This window comes from Trachemys scripta, chromosome 6 (assembly GCF_013100865.1).
Source record: "Trachemys scripta elegans isolate TJP31775 chromosome 6, CAS_Tse_1.0, whole genome shotgun sequence".
Lineage (NCBI taxonomy): Eukaryota > Metazoa > Chordata > Testudines > Emydidae > Trachemys > Trachemys scripta.
The window spans coordinates 111,319,374-111,346,143 of NC_048303.1; the positions used below are offsets into that span (position 1 = coordinate 111,319,374).

A 26,770-nucleotide genomic window follows, 5' to 3' on the forward strand; every position below is an offset into this window, starting at 1 on the left:
ATGACAGGTTTCAGAGTAGCAGCCGTGTTAGTCTGTATCCGCAAAAAGAACAGGAGTACTTGTGGCACCTTAGAGACTAACAAATTTATTAGAGCATAAGCTTTTGTGGACTACAGCCCACTTGCATCCGAAGAAGTGGGCTGTAGTTCACGAAAGCTTATGCTCTAATAAATTTGTTAGTCTCTAAGGTGCCACAAGTACTCCTGTTCTTTATCCTGAGGACAGCATTTATACTTGGCCAGGGGTAGTACCTGACTACCAAGGGGGGGGGGTGTCCCTATTGACGCTGTCTCTCTCTCTCTCACTACTGCTGCCCTCCCAGGTGAAAATGTTTAAGAATTAAGGGAGTTCTGCCCATCACATATTTGGGATTGAGAAGCCTTCACAGATATCTTTAAAGAAGTGAAATTTATGAACCCGTAAAACCTTCAGTGAAGACAAGGAGTTGTGTATCTTATCATTTGCATAGGCCTTTTATTCCTTTACTTTTCTCTGTTCATATGTCTATTCCAACATTGCCTTCTAAAAAGACTGTGACGCTAGCATTCATCCCAAGACTCATTTTTAGCAGGACTCTTCGCAGAATATGACAGAGACTCTCCTTTTTCAAATAAAAAAGCCGTACAGGTTAAGAGGAGAGCAGGTGAATCTGGTACTGGTAGAAGCTTACGAGCACCGTACTGAATATCTGCATGCTGATACCTTTGACGTTGTTGTGAATCCCTTTTAGACCTAAAGAAACACCACCTGAGCCTCTCTGCTGTTCCAGTGCTGTGATACCAGCTGTTTCGTCTCTCCAGGTTATAAAGAAATGGATTTAAATTCAGTAGCTGCTACAGCCTGTCCAGATGTAGTTCTAAAGGTTAAAGAAGTCTTATAACTTCCCAATATTGTGCCTTTATAGCCTTGGTTTGCTGTGTGGCTTCTTGGGTGCACAGTATCACAACCACTAGGTGGCCCAGTATCCAAAGGGAGCAGGGCTACTGTTCATAAATACCGCTAGGCACTAGTCCCCCAGAAAGAGACAGCATTGTTTATGAGACAACAGTCCTCCCTTCCCTAAATGGACAAGGGTGTATGAGTTCTGGTGTCAATTATAAAAATGAGTCTCTAGGAGCCAAGCCAGCAGCAGAGACAGAATACTTCTGTTTTGTTAAAAGAACGGCCAGCTTTCATCAAGGATAAAATAGAAAGCCAACAATACGAGGGGGAAAATCTTTGTAACGTCTGAGAGGTTATTGTAAATGTAAACAAGATCTGTGATGGAAAAAATCACCATCAACATAATAAATTAACAGAGACTTACCAGATTGAAACTGTGTATCATTCATGCTTCTGGTGGAGTTCTTCCTCTGCTTCAGTATTTCAGAATGTATATCTTCATATCAACCTGAATTTAAAAAAAAAAAGAAAAAGAAAAAGAGGACATTAAAGTCTTTAGAGGAAGTAACTTAGGTAACTAGGTCAGAAAACTTCCAATGCATTAAAGTGACAGTTCATGTTGTTTCTTTCATTATTTTTAAATTTGTGAGGTTGAGTACATAGCACATCTTAGGAAGTGCCCTTAAGCACTCGTCAAATAGCCCAGTATAATCTGTTAAAGTTACATAAAGGGTCTCTCTAATGCTCCTCTATGTACCTATTTTATTAAATAATAGGGGAAGCTTTAGAACACTTGTATTCTTAGACAGTAGGTGGTAGGACCTGACATTTATGTACTGATGCAGATTATGAGAATAGATGCAGTCCTGGATCCTTCAATTATGTTCCAAAGCCCATATGCTATTACTGCAGACTTGTATATTCTGAGGAAGGACTTCAAATACAGCTAACTCCGGTGCATTAGCAAACAACCACACTTTTCTTTTTGAGCAACTAAATAAAGAGCATCAGAGATCTGAAGATACAAGAGGCAGAGATTGCTCACTAAATCGTCTGTCTTTAGGGTGTACCAAATTTTGTAGTTTTCTGTACTCTAATTGGAAGTATCAGCACACTAAGGGTTAAATTGAGGATTTGGACGTTCTTTGGACTTTCTGAGTTGGAGGTGCTGGAAGAGTGAGGGAGGGAGGGAGGGAAGATATCTAGTGAGTAGGGCAGTAGCCTAGGACTATGGAGACCTGATTTCTATTCCCTGCTCTGCAACAGATTCTCTATGTAACCTTGGGCAAGTCACTGTTTCTCTCTGTGCTTCAGTTCCTCATCTCTACGGGGAGGGTTATAACACTTCCCTATTTCACAGGGATGTTGGGAGGATACATACGTTAGAGTGTGATGTGTTCATATACCACTGTGATAGGGGCCTTTTAAATATAATAGATCAATCAGTCCAACCTGGAACATAAAACCACAAGAGGGAATCCTTTCAGCCTAAGTAAAGGGTGGCTGGTTTTCAAAGCCCAAATACTTAAAAAATGGTTTCCTCCTTTCAATGAGTTCTGAGCTTGCTGTTGTATTTCCTGGCTGTTTTCTTCTGTGCACTCAGAGGTTTGAGTTTTAGCTCCTGGATACTTTTTTCCAGCATAATACTGCATATTGATCAACTGGACATGAATTTTAATGTCACTACAGTATTGCAAGCTGCACTGAGGGAACCATTGTGTAACCTGAAGACAAGGAGAACCACATACTTTGGTGGATATTTGAGTATATTTGGGAGCCTTGGCATATAAAGCGGGTTGATTAGGGTGGGTTAGGAAAATAGAATGGGTTTGTGTTCTACATAGGAATACCAATGGCACTTGCAATGTCCTAGCACTGTAACCTGTGTTACATCTAGTATATTCATCTCCCTTCATTATACTGTCACAAACTGACCTGATAGCAAAATTGAAAGAACTCTACTGCATTTATCACACCACCCTTACTAATTTGAAGGGGATTATTTGTGGAGTAAATTGTTCCTGAAGATGAATAGAAGTGGCACTGGTGCTATATTAATCTTGCATCTCTAGGAGTCAGATTCTTCCTCCTTCCCTCATGGAAACGGGTACCTTGCTCCTCGTGTAATATCACTGAATTCAAATCCACCATTCACCCCGAGTAAATAATCTGGTCTAAAGCCATCTTGAGTGGCTGCCTCCTCCCCAAGGCCTATATTGTGATGCCATAACTCACATAGAGTAGTAGCGTACGCCTTCTGTAGTCCCATCCTATTGACTTCAGTGGGGCTATGTGTTCAGTAGGATGATATGTGCTGTGATTAAGCTGGGTGAAATTTTACTGATGAAACATTTTTTCCCCCTCACTAAAAAATAGCAAATTTGGACTGAGCAAAACATGTCACACATTTATGTCCATTTCACCAATCTGTTTGGTTTGGGAAAAAAAAGTCTTATTTTGGGGGGCTACATTCACAAGGGAATTCTCTCTGGCCCATTGACCATTTAAGTATTTCTACAAAATGGAACAGCGTCAACAGGAGAGACTGAGAGAAGCCTATCCCAGAATAGCCTACAGCCTGGTAGTTAGCATGCTTATCCAAGAGGGGGACCCCTCTGTTCCAGTCCCTGCTTCAGTAACAGTATCATTATTTATACAAAATGGAGCAGCTTCAACAGTACAGCTTGAGAAAGACCCACCCCAGAATACCCAGTATGCTGGTGCTTAGGCAGTCAACTATGAGTGGGAGATTTGGGTTCAAGCCCCTTCTCCAGAGCAAGGATTCAAACTTGGGTCTCTCACAGCCCAGGTGAGTTGCCCTAAAAACTGGACTACTTGCGTAAAAGAGGGGTGTGGCCACTACCACCACCTCTCTTTTGGCGAATCTAATCCTTCATTTTCTTTGCTTTTATTCAACCTCTCACAATGTTCTGTTCAAACTGAAATGAATTTTCTCTGTCTTTTTCTATTTGATAAACATTTTTAAAAAATGGTTTTCAGTTTGACTTCAGCGGCCTTTATTTATTTACTTGTTGGAACTGTCAGCAAACCAAAAAAATCAGTTATTTGGACAGTCAGGCCCTTATTGCACTTGTTATTGGTTCTCTTGATTTTTCAGTGGTTTTATTCTATTCCATGCTTTTAAAAATAGTTTCCTCTCATCCCCACCCCAGTAGATTTAAATGTTCCCATTGGTAAAGTGCGCTCCAGGTCAGTCACTAGACAGAGGGGCAGATTTTCTCATGCACAAGAGCTGTGCTTTGGCAGGCAGAGGACTGTGTGTTCGGTAGCCATATTATGGGTGCCAGAAACTACTAACAGCTCCTGCTGTGCAACTTACATTGTGTCACTGACTTAGGGTCCTTAATGGTGTAGTGGAGCAGAGCTCCGCCACAACTTCTCCCTGTCTCTGTACCTGCACCGCATACTGTGTGGGAGAGGTGCAAATGATGGATGCTCAGCAATGGCTCAGAATCACCAACAGAAAGTTTCCCTGTATAGGAGGAGTTTTCTACTGGCCACCTGTCACTCCATTACAGACCTTTGATGCCGTTTGATTGCTGTGAAGGGGCTGTAACTGGTTTTGAGACTCTAGTCCAGGGGCAGGCAAACTTTTTGGCCTGAGGGCCGCATCGAGTTTCGAAAATTGTATGGAGGGCCGGTTAGGGGAGAGGGTCGTGGCCCGATCCCAACCCCTATCCACACACACCCCCCACGGGACTCCTGCCCCATCCAACCATCCCTTCTCCCTGTCTCCTGACTGCCCCCGAGCCCTCTGCCCCTGACTGCTCCCCTCCATACCATCCAACCCCTCCTCTCATTCCTGACAGCCCCCCACCCCAGGACTCCTGCCCCATCCAACCACCCCTTCTCCCTGTCCCTTGACTGCCTCCTGCTGCCCCATCCAACCCCCCGTCCTTCCTGACTGCCCCCCAGGGACCCCTGCCCCATCCAACCATCCCTTCTCCCTGTCCCCTGATGCCTCCGGATCCTCTGTCCCTGACTGCCCCACGCTGTCCCATCCAATCCCTCCTCTCATTCCTGACTGCCCCCCAGGACCCCTGACCCCATTCAACACACCTGTTCCCCGCACTCTGATGGCCCCGACCCCTATCCACACCCCCACCCCGACCATCACCCCCAAACTCCCCTGCCCTCTATCAAACCCCCCTTGCTCCCTGCCCCCTTACCGCACTGCCTGGAACACCAGTGGCTGGCAGCGCTACAACCACGCTGCTCAGCTGGAGCCAGCCACGCCATCGCCACCACACAGTACAGAGACCGTGTCAGGCCGGGTTCTGCAGCCGCGCTGCCCCAGAAGCTCACAGCCCCGCCGCCCAGAGCATTGCGCTGGCGGCGGAGTGAGCTGAAGCTGCGGGGGAGGAGCCGGGGGGGGTAGCCTCCCGGGCTAGGAGCTCAGAGGCCGGGCAGGAGGGTCCTGCAGGCTGGATGTAGCCTGCAGGCCGTAGTTTGCCCACCTCTGCTCTAGTCCATGGTTTGGACCTGATTTGAAATATTTTCCCTAATTACTTTTAATATCCCTTTAAAAAGCATAATTTCTGAGCTCTAACGTTTTGAAAATAGCTTGTGCAGAATACATTGACTATAAATTACATAATCAGCCATGTATGCCCACTTCCTTTAAATTCATTCTCAACAATGTATGTGTGTATTTTTGTCTTACTGCTATCGCAATTTCAGTGCACACTTGTACACAAAGAGGAGACAACCCTGGTCTTGCAATTCTATTTTGGAAATGCTTGGGACATCCTTCCACGTCTAGATACTGCTGCTTCTATTTCTGGGTACAACAAATGATTCAGTTGAAATTTTGCCCCAGTCCAAAGCAAAAGATATGAAGAAAAGTTATTTCTGAGCAGCTATTTTTGCATCCACCAAACCCAATTTGGTCCTTAGCATAATGATTGATATTTATTAGGCCAATGAACAGTCTGATGTTTTTACACGAGTATCTATTTTTAATAAAATCTACTTGGCTGGGATGTATCAAGTCTGGCAGAATGATTTCCAGTCTGTTTCATGAATGCCTTTGCAAATATTTTACTATCAGTATTAATCAAGGAGACTGGATGAACATATCCACATAATTCAACAGACTTTGCCTTCTTTTAATGTTTTAGGAGGCTAGAGAACATCAGTATTTAAAGTAATATATTTCCGTTAAATACAACATTTTGCTCACGAAATCCATGAGGGACTCTCACAACTTATACTGCACAGATTGTGGGCCCCGAAGGACCTCAGAATATTTTACAGAATTCTGGAGAAAGTCTCTGAAGACCATGGGCCAAATTAAGTCATGAAAAATCAAAGTGAATGGAAACGGTACATTGTGACTTGGACTGCACACCTACACGAGGGAGTAACTGCCCCAACCTCACACCCATTTCCAAAATAAAACAACCTACACGTACATCCCTAGACATGATCTACAGCACTTTGGTTTGAGCACACAGGAATAAGCAAGGGCTACATGCCTGCTTACTCCCTCTCTGGAGCAGGTGGCAAAAACAGATAGAACTTTGGATCCACTCCCACTTCCTACTAGTCAGGGGAGGGTTGAAGGTTGGGGTAATTTAGTCCTGGCCTATGGCAGCAATAAATTACGACACCATCACCTCTCTCTCTACCCCTCCCTGGAGTAGAAGGTGAAAAATCCCAGCCCTGTACTGATCTAATTTACACATCCTTCAATCCCCTTCACCATTCAATTTATATTAACAAATACCTTTACATTCACACCCACTTGCCAATGTGCAACTTGCACATCCTTTCGCACATCACCTCTGAATTTGGCCCACTGAGTTTAAGGGAATGTAATTTGGTGTAACTCATCTACTGAGAAGCTGGAAGAAAAGGTTATACAGTACCAGGAAAAGGAACTAACAGGTTGATGTTAAAGTGAAAGATGGTCTACTTTAATTTACACCTGCTTAACACCTTGTTATTTGCTTAGGACATGGCTACACTTGTGAGTTAGAGTGCATTAAAGCAGCCCCAAGTGCCCTAACTCACGACCCCTCCACACTGGCAAGGCACTTAGAGCGCCTGGACTCTGCAGCTGTAGCGCCCCTGGTAATCCACGAGAAGCATAACGCTTGGTATGCCTTGGCTGAAACACCCAGGTGTCAGTGTGAACGAGGTGTTGCATTATTGCGCTCTGATCGGCCTCCAGAATGTCCCATAATCCCCTTAAGTCAAGTGGCCACTCTTGTCATTGTTTTGGAATCGCTGCAGGAATGCGGATATGCCCTTTCAAAGCTCCGTTTCTGACAGCTGGCTGTTTATCTGCTCCGGGACAAAGCAAACCATTAGTGTGGAATACTATGTGAGAGAGAGAGAGGTGGGGGGGTCTGCTGCTGTCTGAACTTACAAGACAGCATGCTGACATGCTCTCAGCCCCCCAAAACCCCACTCACTCCCCCCCCCACATACACACAACACACCCCCTGTCGCAATCCACTCCACTCCCCCCCACATTTTAAAAGCACGTTGCAGCCACTTGCATGCTGGGATAGCTACCACAATGCACTGCTCTCTGTGGCCGTTGCAAGAGCTGCTAATGTGGCCACACTAGTGCGCTTGAATCTGACAGTGTGGACACACTGCAGCGCTTTCCCTACTTCGGTCGCTGAGGGCTGGTTTAACTCACAGCGCTCTACATCTGCAAGTGTAGCCATGCCCTTAGACTCAACTCTGACTTTTGTGCCACATATTTTACTGTTATTTAAATGATTTCAGATTTTCTCTTTCTAAACTCAGAATTCGGTCAGAATATTTCAAAGTTCTTCCATGGAAAATGGGCAAAAAAATTCCCATACATTTTTGTGGGGGGAAAAAAATCACTCCATTTTTCAACCACTTCACTTGGTATGTTTTAGAGTCTTCCAATGTAAGTGCATCTAATAAAACAACATTTCTGACTGGACCTCACACTCCCAATATTGAGCAGATTGTCTTGCAAACATTTAAAAGACCAGCAATGGCAAATGCAGGCTAACATGCTACTACACCATCAATGATTCTGTCGTGGCAGATTATGGAAGACTCTCTAGTGATGATCTCTTAACTGGGTCTGTCCCTGACACAAAACCTTTAGTTTGCATCCACAGAGAAAGCTATTCTCTCTCCATTTGGAAATGCCTCACTCATGTATAACTGCCCCTCTCCCCATACTTTGTCCCAACTAAACAAGTCTCTTGGACCTTCCTGATGCCCAGTTCAGAGACTGCAAAAAGGAGGAGGGAGTGAGGCTTGCTCCAGAGAGCCACCAATAAACCAAGCCATCAGTAGATCAGTCCATACATGGTGAGTATCTCCTCCTGGCCCAGTCACTAGAAGGATCCTTTATTGTTATGTGCTTGAAAGCCTTTTCCTCAGGAAGAACTTCCTTCTCCTTACTCTCAGCTCAGTACTTGACACAAGCCAGTTTATCAGAGCTGTAAATGAGCCCAGCTGGTGCAACTCCTAACCCTTCCTGAGCCTACCTTAGCCCTCTCCCTGCCCTCAGGATGCAAGGGGTTTATACATTCCAATACAAAGTCTCAAGGGACTGACATGATTTTTTTTCTATCCACTCAGGTTGTGTGGACCCCAGAATGACATATAAGGAAGGGGCATCTTTAACTGCTGTCACCCTCGTGGCATTTTTCATATCCATTTTGAAAGGGAATATTTATTATTTTTGTTCTTGATGCACTTGTGTTTGGTCATTTACTCCATAAGGAGGCAATAGCTTTCCAGAACAAGGAACCAAACCGGCGATTTATTACTGGAATGCTCGTGGCATTACACTAAAGTGTTAAGAATTGTTCTTCTGTGGAAATAACTACAGGATTATTTCCCCTCTTATCAAAGCTGTCTGATAGGCATTGGTGTTTAATGAAAGCACAGCAGTAACTGAATTGCTTTTATCTAAGGCATGGACATTTAGGACCCTGGAATACAGAAAGGGGGAGGGTTCTTTGTGGGGGAAGGGGAGAGAAGGTTAAGAGGAATCATATACATTTTCCAAAGAAAATACTTCGGCAATTTGCTTCTTAATGTCAATGTTTGGCCTGATGGGTGACTTATTTTACTTAGTTTAAATGACTTTTCCTTGGCTCCCTTTTTTTTGCTGTGTTATTTAGTTATTTATGGATGAGTATACAACTCAGCACCTTTGTCTGCCTCCTCCCTCCCTTATTTACATTTTATGATATTTTATGTACATTTCAATGGCTAAAATGGATCCCCAGACTGTCAGACTAAATTCTGCCATCCTTAATTAAACTTTCTTTGCAAGAAGTCCCATCGATTCTGAAGAGCTAGATTTTGACTTGGTCTACATGCCCTGGTAAAGGAATAGGAATAAGAGGAGTAAGAATCCCCCCTTTGTGTAGCATATCCAGACCTTAGGTCCTGGCTCTCAGGGGTGTGTGTCCACTTACCACCACTACTCCCCAAGGTGTGGGGACAGGGTGGTGTGGAAAATGTCATCCCACAGGTCAGTAGCATGTTACTTCCCCCTCCCTCATGCAAGGGGGACAGGAAGGGAATTGCGACTCAAGAACCACAATTCCTTCCCCTGTTGTGTTCCTGGGGCAATACAGCAATGCATTTCCCCTTTCTATGCTCTTTGTAGAAGAGCCATGATATGGTCCAGAGAGAACCCAGAAGAGAGAATGAGGATAACCAAAGCCAACAGTTTATAGTCTGGTAAAGGGGGGGCAAAAACAGGAGCCAGTGTTATTGCTTCCAATTACTTAAATAAAACATCCTGTAAAGGTCAGTCTTGCTAGTAGTTCTGTAATTCTTCCATAGGAGTCATTCCAAAAGAAGTATGCAGCAGTAAGGCTTGAATTTAAATATAACTGTGTCTCTTGTTTTCATAATGAAGGAGAATGGGGGTGCCAATGTGGCATAGTAGGACTTAATTTTTTGTCCCTAAAATGGAAAGATGTGAACACAGATCTACACTAGCCAGTTATGTTTCAGGCTTCCATTTTAGTAATGCAAAGGGCATTTCTGCAAACAAGTCTCTAGTTTGGAACCAAGACATCTATACACAACATTCTTTCCCATTTCGCTCCAGGGCTCAGAAGCCATGTCACACATTTTACCAGAAAAGCCAGAATCTGATACCTTTACTCATTTACTACATTACTTCAGCAATAGTCCCATTTATTTCATTATTCCAAATTCCCAGAAGAAGGCACTAATTCAGTGTGATCAAGGGTGTCGGAATCTGGTTTTAAATACATGCAGTGCAGAGACCTAGATTGTGCCTGCAGGAAAAGCAGCTATAACAAGTAGATTAACAATGAAGATAATAAGTAACCAGTTAACAAATTCTGCATACATCTGCTGCCTTTCCCCCTGGGAATCTTCCCGTTTAACATTTAGCTGAAAATAAATAAATTTTATCTGGTTTGTCAAAATACATGCATGCAATAGAGCAGGCTGCTACCCAACACAAAAAATCATTTTGATTACATTAAATATAAATGTCCCTGTCTCAAGCAGGAAGCTAAGCACATGTTTGCTCTGGCTACAGCTGGCTAGTGAAAAACCCATCTATGACTCAAGTGATGATCTAGCTGGAATTGGGGGAGGGGGAAATATTTTCCATAAATGATCAAATTTGGGGAGCTAGTGAATTTCTAGCAAAAGGACATAAAGGATTGAAGGTGCTGAGCATCCAAAAATCCAATCTACTTCAAGAGGGACTGAGGTCTCAGTACCTGACAGGATCAAACCCATTGTTTACAAGCTCTAGTCAGATTGGCAGGATTTCTCACAGGTATTCAGCTAGGTTTTTCAGCAGAAGAAATTTTATCACTTTAGAATTCAGAAATGCAGCAATCTTTTACTAGTTTTACTTTCTAACTTTAAAAAGTCAAGCACTATATCAGATGGCAAAGATGCTGTTAAAATATGCAATTTTGGAGCAAGCAGTTCATAGAAATGACTATTTCAGGTATCAGGGTTTTGGTACATTCATGTGGGAAAACAAAGAACCACTCTCTGAAGAGCAGACCTTTTAGGAATAGCTTTTGAGAGTTATATGTGCTACCAGACCTTTAGACATCTGGATTTATTTAATATATACAAGTTTTTGTTGGAATTAAGATTGTTTCTCCTTAAAACCATTATCACCCCCAACAGACTACATCCCCGCACCACAAAGATGCTCCCAGAAATTCACATCTGCAGAGCAATGGACTGTCTGTTGATAAAGTGCTTTTTTGTGTACTACAGGCATTTTGGAAATAGCTTTTGGATCAAACTAAATGAGTTCCTGTATAAATAAAGAACCTGAGAAATTGCAGCAGGCACTCAGCAAGATATTGGTGTGACAGCTAGACAGATGCAGCGTGACCCACTGCAATTGATGTTTTATATTGAGTGCAGGGTCTAATAAAATGAGTCCCACCATGGAGCTTGTGTGCTCACTGAAATCTATATTAAACCTCCAATATGAGTTTTGACTGTTGCCGTTGGAGGGGAAGGTGGGGGAAAACAGAAACAAAAGCTCCTGGAATTGTCGTCTGAGTAATCTCTGAACTTCCAGCACCAATCTTAAATACACATTTTCTATTCTAATCAAGTTTAGCGGTGAAATAGTATTTGTATTGTATATGTTGCCTGTCTCTGTAAATTATTTCACAACCCACTGAAACAAAACATACAGCATTTCTCTTTAAAACCTCAGCTCCCTTCTGCTTATCCTGCAAGTCTAACCATATTGGGGCTACGTGAGATCTCTGCAACCGGTTTTCTAAGTAAGTGCATTATTTATATCCACAGAAACATTTGTTCCTTTACTCAGGAATATGCTAAGAGACAATTGCAAAGGCAGCAAAACATTTTCTGTGAATTCTTGACATGGTGACGTTTGGGGTGTTCATTGGATTGTTTGATGAGCAGGCCTTCACCTCACTTCTGCCTCTGGGGAAAAGACAGATGGAATTGCTAGATGGAGAATTTCTCTCTCTCGCACTCTCTACACATTCACAATTCACATTGCCAAATAGTTCAATGCAGGAAATAAGCCTTCCACGCATTTACAGTATATATTTTTCATCTCTGTCTCTGGCTGGTATTTCCCAGGGTGGAGGATCTTATAACGGTCTACAGTATCTTTACAAGCACTCTTCTTCAGGGATGCACTTAGGCTGTTAGCTGGCTTAATCTGCCCAAGTATGATTCTCTGAGCATACTCCCCAATTGGTGCTAAATTGTTACTGTCTATGTTGAAGTTGTGCTTTTTTCATAAACAGAGTAATCTGAGAAATTAATCACATTTAATTAAACTAGCTTAAAATGACATGAGATAAGGTTATAGTATTATAGTTATAACCATGCTAGTTATAATTATAGTAATAAGAATAGTACTTTGAACTTGAATAGAACCTTTCATCTGAGGATCTCAAATTCCCTTTCAGACATGGATTATGGTAACATAGCCTCCCATTGCTTCCTTCCCATTCCTTCAAGCTATGTTCCATATTCTTCTACCCCTCTCCAGCTATGTAGCTGCCCTCTACTACCCCCACAATCCTCTCTCTCTCATTCTAATTCACTCTCTTATCATCACAATCTCCTCAACCTCATCAAGTTCAAGTTTATACTTGTTTTCAAGATCTTGCATAAATTCTGCTCTTCCCTGTTTATATGAGCATGTCTCTCTCTCCCTACAGTTCTACCTACAATGCCAGCATTGACATGCTGTTTGTCCTTAGCTCCAACAAATGTCTTCACACTTTTTCCCATGCTGCCCCTCATAACACACATATGATACTGGCATAGCTATATAGGGTAACCTGGAATTGTGTATAGGACTGGAAAGTCAGACAACTTTTATTTAGGCACCAAAATATGGATTTCGGTGCCTGAAGGCTCAATCACATGCGGGGAGCATTCTGGCCCTGAGCCAGCAAAACACATAAGCACGTGTGACTTTGAGCATGCAGTTGTATGGTGGGGGCAGATAACCACACAATTGCTACCCTGGGGTTCTTACACTTTTTCTGAAGCATCTGGTACTGCCACTGTCAGAGACAGGATCCAGGACTAGATGGCCCTCCAGTGTGATCCAGTCTGGCACTTCCTCGGTTCTTAGAAATTGATTCCAGTTCATTTGCTAGTGAATAATTATGTTCATAACCCCCACACAAACCACCAACACAATTGACAACTTGGAGAGCACACACTGCAGAGAAGCCAAGGACTAAATGGCCAGGAGATTGAACTACCCTGCATGCTATTTACTACCTAAACAGCTTCCTGTGGCAAAGAGTTCCACCGTCTCATTACACATGGTGACAAAAGGCATTTACTTTTATCAGTTTTGAGTTTGCCACCTGTTAATTTCATTGAATTTCTCCTTGTTCTCATGTTATAAGAAAGAAGTTCTCAATCTACCTCCTCTGTACCATTATTTTATATATTTTTTATCCCATCCCTCTTATTTATTTCCTTTCCAAGGTAAACAATCTCAGTTTTTCATGTCTCTTTGTACAAGTTTTTCCATGTCCCTAATCATTCTCACAGCCCTTCTCTGAATCTTTTCTAATTTCTCAGTAGAACTGAATTTACTTTAATTAAGCCACCAAACAGCTTTCATAGTAGACTTGTGGTCACTCACTAATGCACCAGGGCAAGAGATAAACCAGTTGGCTAGAGCTGAAAGGCTCTGTATATCATTGTCAATCATCCCCTGAGCCATCCAGTCCCCTTATTTCACAACAGATGAACTCAAATTTTAACAAAACAATTACTCCCACACTAAAACCTTGTTTGCCAAGTTCCAGAGACAAGAAATAAATAAAAACCCTTGAAAAATAGAAACTTTAACGATAGCAGTGCTAGCAGCAGTTACAGGAATAGTACTGAAGCTTCAGGTTACAGTGAGCTGAATACATACGTACCACACACGTACGTGTGTGTTAAGCTTAGTCCTTGCAAACATAGGGCTTTTCAATTCTGAGCTGTCAGAACATTGTACTTGTTCACCAAAATACTTTAGTGGGAGTTTATACACACATACACATTTAGGTAGAGCTGGGAAAATACTGCAGTTGGGGGGGGGTCTAGAATATTAAGAGAAACATCAATGAAATCCCCATGACATTGCAGAGGGAAGCCAAAGATTATCAGAAAAGTTATGACAAATTAATATATGTCATGATCATATTATCTCTAATTCAGAACACTTGTGCATGACAACATTTTGGTGGTACCACTGCTTCAGTGATTCACATTATTTTCCTTTTTTCCTAAGGAAGCTGAAACTTGTTCAGCTAGGAAGCTCGAGGGCTAATTGGCTTGAAACTCTGAGACCATGATTTATGTTCCAAGTTCAGTACTTTAAAATCAGTATGCCTAAGAAAATGACTATAGCCAAGGCAAAATTCCTGTGCTCTAAATAAAACTCCAAGGCTGAAGGAATATCTACATATCTGAGTTGCCGATCACCCTAAATCAGAGACAGTACAGGAAGGGATTTTACAATGCCCACAGTAGGAAGGTAGATTGTGTTAGAAATCCAAAGGCTCAGGTTCAGAGGAAGAGACTCACTGAACTGTATAGACTATGCTATCTTTCACCATGACCAGAGGAGGACCTACCATTGTGTTAACCGAGAACCCCCTGTCTCCACTCAAAAAAACAAAGATATAAAATCAGTATAAAAGAAATTTGCCTTCATTCCAATTCTGTGCACCACTTCCATCTGCTAATTTAATGGAATAGCTTTTCTAGATGAAGGCTCCATGCCAGGTCAGCTGCTTTAATGCCCCACATGTGCACAGTCCAGGAAGCGACTTCAAAAAAACAATAGCATTTCAATGAACAGCTCAAATGCCAGTGAAAGACACTTTCAAAAATGCCCTTATTCAAAGAGCAAAATAAGTTACAATGCCCCAGCAAAAGTTTAGACCTAGAGTCCCCACACTGTAATCACAATATTCAGTGATCCCAGGTTTCTTGCTGTTTTCCAGGAATGGGGGTTCTCCAGGATCCTTGGAACACCACAATAAAGTTTGTGCCACAATACATCATCTTTGCCTCACAGTCAGAGTGGTAGGAAATAAAACCATTTTAGTTCATACAGGTTTTGTGAAAATATTTTTTTTGAATGAATTTGCTTTGATCTTGGGTTGCACTTTGAGTTTCAGATTCAAGCTACACAAAAATCTCAAAGCAATACTCTTGTGAAACTGCTGATTTTCCCCATATTTCCCTCCACTCCCACAAATAAATAAATAGATACAGATCTGCCCCAATACCAAAGAGTAAGCTTTAATCCAACCAAGTTTATTTACCTGCTGACATGGCAGGTTTGGCCGATCGTGGCCCCCCACTGGCCGCGGTTCACCGTCCTGGGCCAATGGGGGCAGTGGGAAGCAGCGCGGGCGAGGGATGTGCTGGCCGCGGCTTCCTGCCGCCCCATTGGCCCGGGACGGTGAACCGTGGCCAGTGGGGGCCGCGATCGGCCAAACCTGCCGCGTCAGCAGGTAAATAAACTGGCCCGGCCCGCCAGGGTGCTTACCCTGGCGAGCCGCGTGCCGAACGTTGCCGACCCCTGCTCTAGATCATAGATCATTAATACCACAGAAACATTTTTATCTATACACAAGCCACTTGTGAATAGAAGACTACAGTAACTTGCACAAATGCTAACTGCATCACAACTCTACATTCAAACCCTTGTGTTATTGCGGACACTCATTTTTTAACTAAAAAAGTGATTATAGTTTGTGTTTATAGTGGACAAAATAAACCTTAAACTAAGAAATTAATTAAACAAATAAAATGGCGTAGAATTGAATGGAGTTATTATTCTGATACAGTGCAACAAGGCAATAAACATAGCAGTAAAAAAAAATCTTAATACACAAGCATAGCTTTCTAGTGCCATAAAATGTACTTTCAAGAGAGTAGCACATTACGGTTTAAGTGAAGCTCTTCATTAGATAGTGAGAGAAAATGAGGCATGAAAGGAAGATAGAAAAGCCTTCTTAATAGTTCCTGTGCAGATAATGTAGGCCAAAGACAATCAATAGCCATGCCTCATTTATTTTATGTCTTTGAACACTTGGAAGCAAAATGTTAGTGTATGCTCTTGTTGGGAACCTCAGCTTTGCATTAGTATTGAAAAAATGGATTTGCATATTATGATGTAATTTACACAAAGTTCTATTCAAATGACAGGTTGTTATTGTTAACTAATATGAAAAGCAACACCTACTGTATTATTCTAGATTCATTAAAAATCACTTCATGGAGCCATCAGAAATTTTACTAATTTACTAAGTCAACAAAATGACCCAAACAATCAATATGAAAGATCATAAACACATTATGAAATCACATTATATGTACATTAAGAGTCACATAAAATACCCTATTAAAAAGACTCACTTGTTACAAACTGTACAACTAGTTCTGATATCAGCAGATTGAAAAGGTATGCTTTCAAATACACTTTATTAATGATGCTTTTAACAGTTAGTGTGCACTGACAATTTTTTTTTTTGCTACGTCTTTAAATATTGTAGCTTGTGACAGTTATATCACTGTCTGGCCTCAATTACATACCATCTTCGGCTATTATTAATGGAGCAAAACAGTAGTGACTATGACCTGAGCTCAGAGCAAAATGGAAGAAAAACTAATATTCAGCACAAATATTGAGGGGAAAGACACACCTCTGGTAAATGCTTAATGCTGGTATGTTTTAAAAAAATGAATCCAACAATGTAAGTAATCAGGTTTGAACTATTTAATGTCAAGTTTGAAACAGAATAGTTCTGCCATATATAAATACTGATTTCTACTAATATTGGACCCATTAGAAAAACGCTAGACAGTTCAATGTCCAGTTAAACAATATATAATTCGGACTTTCATGTCCCTCTTTAGCCCCAAACTCATATAAAAGAGTTCTGAATTTGGTAGAGGGAACTGCAGGCCTGATCCTGCAAATCCTTGCCTGAGTATTCCTTGCTTGTGAGAATAACCTCGTGGACTTCAATGCTGTAACTTGCTGACAACCAGCATTACCATAATTCCTCAAGAAAGCCAATCATTGAAGTGTATTTACCCTGGTAATTTACCCAGAGTGAGGTCTGGGTTTGATCTAGTATTGTACAGAAAGAAAGATTAAATACAGCAGCATTTATGCTTACATAGGGTAAGCAATGTTCAGACACAAAAGTGTAATGTTATTTTAACTTGTGCCTGATTCCATCAGGCAATCTTAGAATCAGTAAAGAAAAGCTGCTGCGACTTAGTGGAATGGCTTCTCCAGATACAGGGTGATGGTTGCCTTTCCAGGGATTGAATCAGGGACCTTCAGAACTAGAAAGACTGAAACACTACAGCTTGAGCTACAGAATCTAACAGCCTCACATCCTCTGTGGGATGAGACATAGAGGGGGACATGCAATGCACACAGACCAGACTACGGGACTGTATCCAATGGTTATCACAGTCTAATGCAGAGATGGAGAAATGACACTATTATGCAATCTGCCATTAAAAGAGAACTGGATAAATTCATGGAGATTAAATCCATTAATGGCTATTAGCCAGGATGGGTAAGGAATGGTGTCCCTAGACTCTGTTTGTCAGAGGGTGGAGATGGATGGCAGGAGAGAGATCACTTGATCATTACCTGTTAGGTTCACTCCCTCTGGAGCACCTGGCATTGGCCACTGTCGGTAGACAGGACACTGGGCTAGATGGACCTTTGGTCTGACCCAGTATGGCCATTCTTATGTCCTTATTAAAATGAATCTGATACAACTCCCTTTTTTGCCTATTAGATTTTTCAGATCTTGTCTATCTCTAAGAGAACTCATTGTCCTAAATGACCTAAATTCTCTCTCTGAAGGTAATGGCACCAGATAACAATATGCTCCCCATGATAGGATGTGAATGATGTTGGGAAGTATATAACAGCAGTAACCAGTTCCTGTATGCTGTTGCTACAGACAAGGAATAGAATTCATTCCCCCGGAAAACACTATTGTAATGCTACATAATATATAGTAATACAGTCACTCAGCAGGTATCACTGTGGTAGGACGAGTATAGGCACAGTCAAAATAATAAGTATCTACTTTAAATCAAACAAGTTCTGTTTGTTAAGAAACAACAAAGCCACTGTAGTTACCGCAACTATTCTGTTTTAAGCATAAATCTTTATAAAATTCAGCTTAACAGTGTTAGTAAGGACAGGGGGATTGGTTGAGGTAAAATGAGATGGTAGCAGCACGGGCTGCAAGATAAAAAATTAAACAAACAATTTACAACGTACCATGCAAGCACAGTATTTTTCTTGCTTAGCTTTGTCTGCTGCTTTGTGAATGATCCAGATTTACATCCAAGAAGAACAGGGGGAGAAAACCATTCCCCCCCACCACCATGTAGATCAAGAGCAGAGGGGAACAGGAGCAGAAAAACATCACAGGGAGCAGATTTTGAAACAAGAATGCAGTCTTCTTTTTAAAGAGTGGTGTAAGACAATGAATGGTAGAAAACTAAACCAAGCATGTTACTCCTTGTGCCAAGCTCCTAATTATCTTACTAACGTAGGCTAGGTTAGTATAGCTCAATGAACAACATATTTGTAACTGTGCAGTCTATCAGCAAATTCCATGGGAATCAGAAGAGATGCCAATTGCAATGAAATTATTAAGACAGCATTCAGGTTCATCTCTATGGTGAGGGGACATCCATCCTCACTGTCTTTCCATCAGTGGTGACAGCAGGTGACAGTGTCTGCTACTGCCCTAACTGCTGGTTTCCTGTGTTATGGGTAGCACAACTGACTCATCATTGGCTGGTCCATAACCTGAGCTATGCCCAAGCAACTGGGCTCCATCTTTGAAGCAGGCGGTTGAAACACTTATAGAAATTCTGCTGTTCGTAGAATTCAGCTGAATTTGGGCTATGTTTGCCCCTTCTTCCCCTCCTCCCCCCAACCAAAAAAAAACACCCAACAACACTATCTCCTTAACTACTCTCCAAATCTTTACACTGGTTCTGTGATCAAGATGGCCAGGAACCAGTGATATCTTGGGGTGGGAGCGTGGTGAAAAGTTGTTTTGCAGACCCATCCAAAAATGCCAAACCTTTCTGTTTGTGACCTCTTCATACCCTTGGAAATGGCTCCTTGCTAAGACAGAAGGGCACAAGATATTTTCTCTAAGGCTGGAAGTGAATGCTCTAATCTCCACATAGCTATAGTATGTTGTGTAATAGGTATAAGAGGACACTATATTCCAAATAGGAGCATGGAAGTGAAACTTTTCTATCATACCCTGTTTGTGCATGTATAGTGAGTAGTGAATCTCTCTCCAACCATCTCAATGCTCCAGTTCATCTAGAGTAATCAAAGATGTTAAGGTATATCCAGGAGCGGCGCCAGGGTTTTTGCCTCCCTAGGCGGCAGCGCTCCTCCTCTGAGCATTCGGCGGCGGGGGTCCTTCCGTTCCGTGCCTTCGGGGCACTTTGGTGGCGGATCCCGGAGTGAGTGAAGGAGCCACCGCCGAAGATCTGGAGCGGAAGGACCCCCCGCCGCCGAATTTCCGCCAAGGGCAGCAAAATGCCACCCCCCAAATCCTGCCGCCCTAGGCGACTGCCTAGGGTCGCCTAGTGGAAGCACCGGCCTGGGTGTATCACAATTAGACATAAGACTCCCAGACCTAGTTGTAGTACAGATTATCTGTCTAGGTTACTGAGATTCCCCCCCCCCACACACACACACACGCACAGAGTCACATGGCTGAGGGTGAGAATTAAAAGCATGTTGGCTCTTGTGTGTAAATCCTAAGGTTACAAAATGTCAGTCTACAGGGAGGCATGATGTACAGTGGAGACATCCATGAATGACAGCATTAGCACCAGTTTATGTGATACATTAACATAGCTTAATCCTTTGCCACAAGCCGTCAGCTCCAGTGGAAAAAAACGATAAAGTAACATGGGCCATTAGAGAGAATTTGGAGAAATTCACTCAAGGGGCTTATAATTAACACGTGTCATCACTTTGACCTCACCATCTGTCTCTCTCTTTGTCCTTAACATGGTAGTTGTCTGTCTGTTATTTAAATCCTGTCTAAATGGATCTCCATTCCCTTATAACACCATATATCTGACAGATCTTCAAGTCTGAGGGAATACAAAGCCTTCTGTGAAGGGTATGGTTTCTAGTAGTAGATAGGAATTTTGGGTAGGGTTTTCCAAAGCACTCAGCAATGGCCTAACTCTGCTCCCACTGAAGTCCATGGGAATTTTTCTATTGACTTTAATGGAAGCTGATTGAGCAATGCTCAGCACTTTTTAAAATCCCACCCTTACTATTTAGTTTGAATAAAGTTACTAGTCTCTATGGTGGCTGACCCATATCTAGGGAAAACAACACAAAATTGTCTTTATGTGAGTTTCAACCTGTTTCATTTCCTGAGGTACGGAAAGTTCTTGAACTTTGGGATAACCTAAGAGATGAACCCATGCCTACATTGGAAAATTCTATTCTGAGATATTGCTACCATTAGTGAAGGAGATTGTCAAAATTTCCCCACACAAGCATAAGCTGTCAGTAGGTCTTAAATAAGCAACTTTATACCCTTACTCCAAAAAACACTCTTGATTATGAGAGCATTACCAGATATCACCCTTTCTGTCTAATATCCTGTATTTAGGGAGGCTTAATGAGAAACTGTGGTGAAGCAATGCTGATAATACCTCCCATTCACATGATCCCTGTCAATCTAGTTATTGTTTGGCACTAGTCTTGTTAGCTGATTGTCTCCTTTTGACAATGGACAAAGTGTCCATGCTGTTTCTTTTAAACTCTGCCAGTTGCCTTTGACAATAATGGCCAAGAGATAGGATTGAAAGCTGCCAAGAACTAGGTAGGGATAGATGGGGTTATTCTTGAATGAATCCACTATTTTCTCTCTGTGAGAACCCAGTCAGTAGGGCAGGGCCATTGTTCATCTGCTCCGTGGACTCTCTCATGCAGATTACTCCAAGGTTCTATTCCAACACCCATCTATGTGATGCCTTTATATCATGTAATGAAATGATGCAGGTTACTATGCCTTCAACATGCCAATGACACTCAGATTTACCTCATTGGACCAGGATGGAGCAGGGTTGGCTTTCTAAGGGTCTATAGAATGGGGTTTGGAAGAGAGCTAGTTGACAGAGTCTGAACCCAGACAAAGTACTGTTGATAAGTTGGGGAAAAGGGGGAATAGAGGAAGCAACAGACCCAGTATTCCCCTCCGTTCTTCTGAGGAAGTCTACATAATGCATAGCCAGAAGATTGCAACTTTTCCTCTCAGATATGGAAGCCTTTGTCACTTCCAGAGTGGACTGTCTTTGTTCAAGAGAGCTCACATTTTTTGACCTTCCAGGTGTAAAGTAAAACCCACTTTATTGACCAAGCATCTGGAGATGGCTTCAGTGACAAAGGTGGGAATGTGAGAGGAATGGAGATTTTGAGAGGTCATATTTGCTTGAGGATTGGTGGTTGTCAGAGAATCTAGTGGAGGAACTGCTGGCATTGTGATTTTGTAATGATTTTTGCAGTGTAATTTCAATTGATCGCATTTGTCCTTAGGTGGTGTGTACTGCATCACTGAAGCTATTGAAATCCAGATAAATAAATATTGATGCAATGCACACTATAACTAACAACCACTGTGAAGCTTCAGCTGACACAAACTATTGCTGCTAACTTATTTAGTGCTGCTTCCTGGAGGGAACACTATACTCATGTACCTCATTCTTCACTGACTTTCCTTTTGCTTTTGGGGTACAATTCTAGCTTTTGGTGTTGACATATAAAGTCACAATGGTTTAGGTGTTTGATACCTTAGACACCACAGGTAGTTGAAGGTCTTGAGCTAACTGGCCTGATCCTACTCCCATTGAAATATATGACAAAACTCCCATTCACTGCACTGGTGCAGGATCTGAAATATAGACTCCCCTTCAGACAACTTAGCTTACACAAGGAGGTTGTTGGTAGAGAACTCAGCTTTGGAAATCATTTTGCTCTACCAGAACTTGAATCTATTGACCTTCAGGGTTGTGGCGTGGCAGGGCTTCGCCCCAGATTCCAAGTGTACAATGCCATGCCCTGTCTTCTTTGAGAAGGTTTGTCGTTTAAACATAAGCAAAAAAACCCAAACAAAAACAATTTCTCAGCTCACCCTTTGTCCTAGGTTTTCACAGCCTCTGCTCCCAGGAGTCTCTAGTAATCCTGCTCCTTGCAGCTTCCCAGTCCCAGCCACCTTTCTTCTCAACCAGTCCTTATTCAGCCAGCTCTGCTCTCAGGACAGTCTTCCTGGTCATCTAGCCCCAGGAATCCACCAAAACTCTGCTCCTCTGTGGTTTCTCTCTCCAGGCAGAGCCTGTCCCAATAACTCCTCCTCTTCCTTTTCTCTGACAGCCCCAGGGGTAGTCCTGCCCCCCTTAAATTGGCTCAATTGGGCCCACCTGTTCTGACACAGGGGCACTGGGCCTGGTCTATTCACTGGGACCGGTTACCCTTGTGACAAGGGTACATTGCAAAGCTTATTTCCCAGGCACCCTCTGAGGAGAGATGTGAGGGAAGCGTCTCAGCCTTGGTGGTTAGAGGATTTTTAACTGACATTGGTTCACCTCAAGTTCCTAGAGAGAGAGTTTTCAAAGTTTGAAATTTCAATGAAACTTTGATTAAAAAAAAAGCAACAATTTTTGTTAAAGTTACATCCCATTTTTTGGCTAGCTCTCATTTTTGAAAGAAAGAGGTTCATAGCTGTCCCTATAACACTGGATGAACACATTGTTAAAAAATACACTGAAATAAAATGGTTTTTAATCGATGGTTGCAGGGTGTGTGTGAATATCAACTAGCCCTAAAAATACTGTCCTGGCTCTTCCTTTCTTATATGCCCTCACTGCTTTCTTTCATCATACTCATAGGTCTAAAACATTGTATTATGGACACAGTATTCAACTATAGTAGGTTCTAAAAAATTTAAGACACTGTTCCCACTGCCTCTGCTAAATAATCTACTGTCATATCTTAGAGACTGCTCTGTCATATCAGTTTTGTGGTTAGCACTTGATTTTAATATCCTAAACAGGTGCCAGAGTACAGCCAATAATAATGCTTTCCACTTAAATAAGGTAGCACTTTTAATCCACAGATCTCAAATCACTTTACCAAATGCATTGCTGTCCTCGAGTGAGATAGTTTAGATGCTACTGTAACTGAAATGAAGAAAATATGATCATTTTAGCCCCCTTTTCAGACTTTTCAGCAGCTCACCATTGGCTTCATTTAGGAGCAAATGCCCCTTAACATGGCTAAGATCAATTGGTGATTATGCCATAAAAACAATTCCAAGGCAAACACTTGAACTTGATAAGAAAGCTGCAACCTTCTTTTATGCTAAGATCATCCTCTTCAATATAGCACAGTTTCAGCAATTTAAAGAAGTGATTTAATCCCTTCATCCTGGTTATAGTCCCTCCAGAGTCATTTAAACTTACATGTCCACTGCGAGATGCTGCATGTGAAGAAACAGAAAAAAAAATAAAGGAAAAAGTAAAACCATTAACATTGATATTAATGCTAGATAGCTGGTAGAAGACAAGAAGTGACCTGATAATGGCTATAAACATCCATACATTCTAAGTTAATACTATTGATTCTAAATCTGAAAAGAAAACTGCAGAATATTGTGTCTTAGTTGCTGATGATGCCACCCAAGAACACAGAAATATGCATGAAAAAGAAGTTTTTACTATTTGGTCGGACAACAAAAATAAAATAAAACCAAACAGGTGAATTTCTAAGATTAAAATCATATTACACTTTTGATATACGGGTGCTCAGCACACTATTAAAACCTTGTTGAGAAAACAGCAATACTAAAGCAAACCGTGGAAGTTCAAAATGTTTTCTACAATTATGGTTGGCCGCTGTGCTGAAAGACTGAAAAAGAAGGCCTGATGCTTCAGTTTTTCCAATGACACTCAGGAGAACTCTTAAGAAGATTGCAATCCCTAATAAGTATGTTGAAATTCTAGCACAAGAAAGATTTTGATCAGATCATAGCATGCATTTTGCACAATAATTGTATCTACAGAAAGATATTAGACTTCCAAAAAATAACTGAATGCTGTTTCAGAGTTTAGGCGGATGGGACGTTATAGTCATATCAGTCGAAATCTGGAGTGGTCTAAATAACAATGAACTGGATGCACACAAGGACAAAACCAAAAACCAATTCAAAGAAGCTATGAAATCTACCCATGATTTAGCCCACGTGACTGATCCCAAATACAATGGTCAACATTGAGCAGGAAGATGCTGAAATGTTGCTTATGGAAGATAATGCAGAGTTCCTCCCATCTCTTGGCATTAAATATTGAAGATCCAGATTTCTATCCCAAAGTAGAGCTTGAGAAGCTGGCTGTGTTAAAATTACAATATGCTTAATCAAAATGGTGGAAAATTTTAGAACTGAAGTCTCAGGCACTGGCACATTTGATGTTGGAATTTTGCCCATTTTTAGCAGACTTGCTAACATGTCCAGTCATCTTAACATCAGTCAAGCATGTTTTCAGTATGTCACATTTATTTGGCCAAACCATCAGACTCTAGATGCTGAAAATCAAAGCTGGTAAAACAAACAAAACACATGACTGGTATATACGGGCAGCTACAAAAGAAAGGCAAGGCCTAACCAAGTAACAGACTGGGGACGCCGTTATTATGCTGTGTGTTTTACCTGCAGAAATGCAAGCATTTAAACTTGGACAACGTGTGCCTGTTTTATATTTGATGAGTAAATCTTCTTATGAAGTGAACCACATTGGACAAGATTCCAGTACTATCACTCTACAAAGTCGATAGAAGTCAATAGACTTCTCGCAGAGTAAGATGCTACTAGGCATGAATAAGTATACCAGAATCTAGCCCATTGTATGTGTGTTGTGTTTCATTTAAGGAAGACTTTGCAGTTCTTTATTTCCCCATCACTTATTTTCCTAGGAAAAACAGTAGGGTTCTTTGGGTAGAGAAAAATCACAGCTATTCTCACACAAGATCATACAACATCTCAATAACAGAGAACAAAAAGTCTTCTGCCCTGACTCCCATCCCCACTTTCTCTCCACTAAAGTACAGCTACCCAAATCCCATCACACCTGGTACACCATCTGTAGTCCAAACATCCATAGTGCATAGTGTTAGTTTGTTCCAATGTCTTTTTAAATGTTTCCCTTAAATAAAATTTCTACCTAGTCTTAGACTTTTGCTAAACACTACTGCTGTGATTTTAACATGCCCAAGGTGGCCTCAGTGTGTTACTTTAGTTCTGAGAGAATTACATTGGCTTCCTATTCAACATTGAATTGATTTTAAAATTGCTGTATGATGACTTACAGTATAAAGCACTGCACAATTTGGAACCTCTGTATTTATCTGGGCTATTATCTCTCTAAGAGTCTAGCTGTTGTTTGAGACCATCTGAAGTTGGCTATTTCAAAACAGTGTGCATACTTTTAGCAGTTATACATGCCAATTTGGAACTCATTCCCAGCTGGGGTCTAGAATGCAGAGTCAGACTCATTCAAACCTAAACTTTTATCTTTTTACTCAGGCATGTTCACTGAATGAACACTTCTTACCTTTCGTATTTTGTGTAGTTAATGTAAAAACACCCCAAAATGCTTTTGCATTAAAAAAGCTACATAAGCTTTTATTTGTATTGTATTCTAAATCTGTTGCCGATGCTAAATAGTTGAGATTACTTTCTAATACATACCAGGGTTTGGATTATTAATAATGAAAGGGTGTCAAATAGTCCATCTACTAAATTATTCTTGAGTCAGACTTGCAAGGTTACCCATTTATACTGAAGTGCCTTATAAAACAGATTTACAAATCACTTGCCTATAAATACATGTCATTTTTTAAGCCAAGTAGCAGTGACGAAGTACTAACAGAGAGTCTATTGGAACCATTGTGCCAAAGATGCTACTTCAGGTTGGTCAGGATGATCAGGATCTGCCCGTTCTGGAATAAAAATTAAACCCACAAATGTTTATGATTAACCCCTCTGGTTTAGCTAGCCTTGCCCTTCGGATCACCCCCTAAAGGTGAAGGGCAAAAGCTTAAAGTGCCTAAATCCCATTGACTTTCAATGAAACTTTTGATCCTGTGGGCCAAGGGCTCGTCTACATGAACTGCTCATGGCAAGCTGAGGTGTAAATCTACCCCTCACATGCCTGCTGCACAGACCCTGCTGCCGTGCCCTAAAAGTTCCCTAGTTCGCTCTGATCTACGCATTGGGGAACTTTTAGTGCATGGCACCAGGGCCATGCGAACACTTAGCACACAGCAAGATAGTGCGCGATAGCTTAACTCCCCATTTTGCCACAAAGTATGGGCTAGTACACACTAGGGCTTACTTCGGTTAATTTAAGTCACTCAGGGAGGGTGGAAAAACCATGCCCGTGAGCGATGTAAGTTACACCAACGTAAGCATCCGTGTGGACAGCGCTTTGTCAGCAGGAGAAGCTCTCCCGCTGACATAGCTACTGCTGCTCGGGGAGGTGGAGTAACTATGCCAATGGGAGAGCTCTCTCCCATCTGCATAGAGCATCTGTACTAGCAGCGCTACAGTGGTTCAACTACATCGGTACAGATGTGCCACTGTAGCTATTCTAGTGTAGACTAGCCCTAAGTGTTCAAAAGTCACTTTTGAAAATGAAACGACATCAGTTTTGGAAATTTTACTCCTACACATGTATATCTCCTCCTTGGTAAATCAGACTTTGAACTGTCCACAAAATAAAAATACTATTG

The 26,770-nt window shown here is 41.7% G+C and overlaps 1 protein-coding gene across 1 annotated transcript in view; it reads right to left on the reverse strand.

Moving 5' to 3' along the window:
* Window positions 1-26,770, reverse strand: part of LINGO2 (leucine rich repeat and Ig domain containing 2) — a 451,300-nt gene that overhangs the window by 318,350 nt on the left and 106,180 nt on the right. Inside the window, exon 2 of the mRNA XM_034773732.1 lies at window positions 1,307-1,390. The gene's annotated coding sequence lies outside the window, so the exon portion shown is untranslated. The remainder of the gene's footprint in view (window positions 1-1,306; window positions 1,391-26,770) is intronic.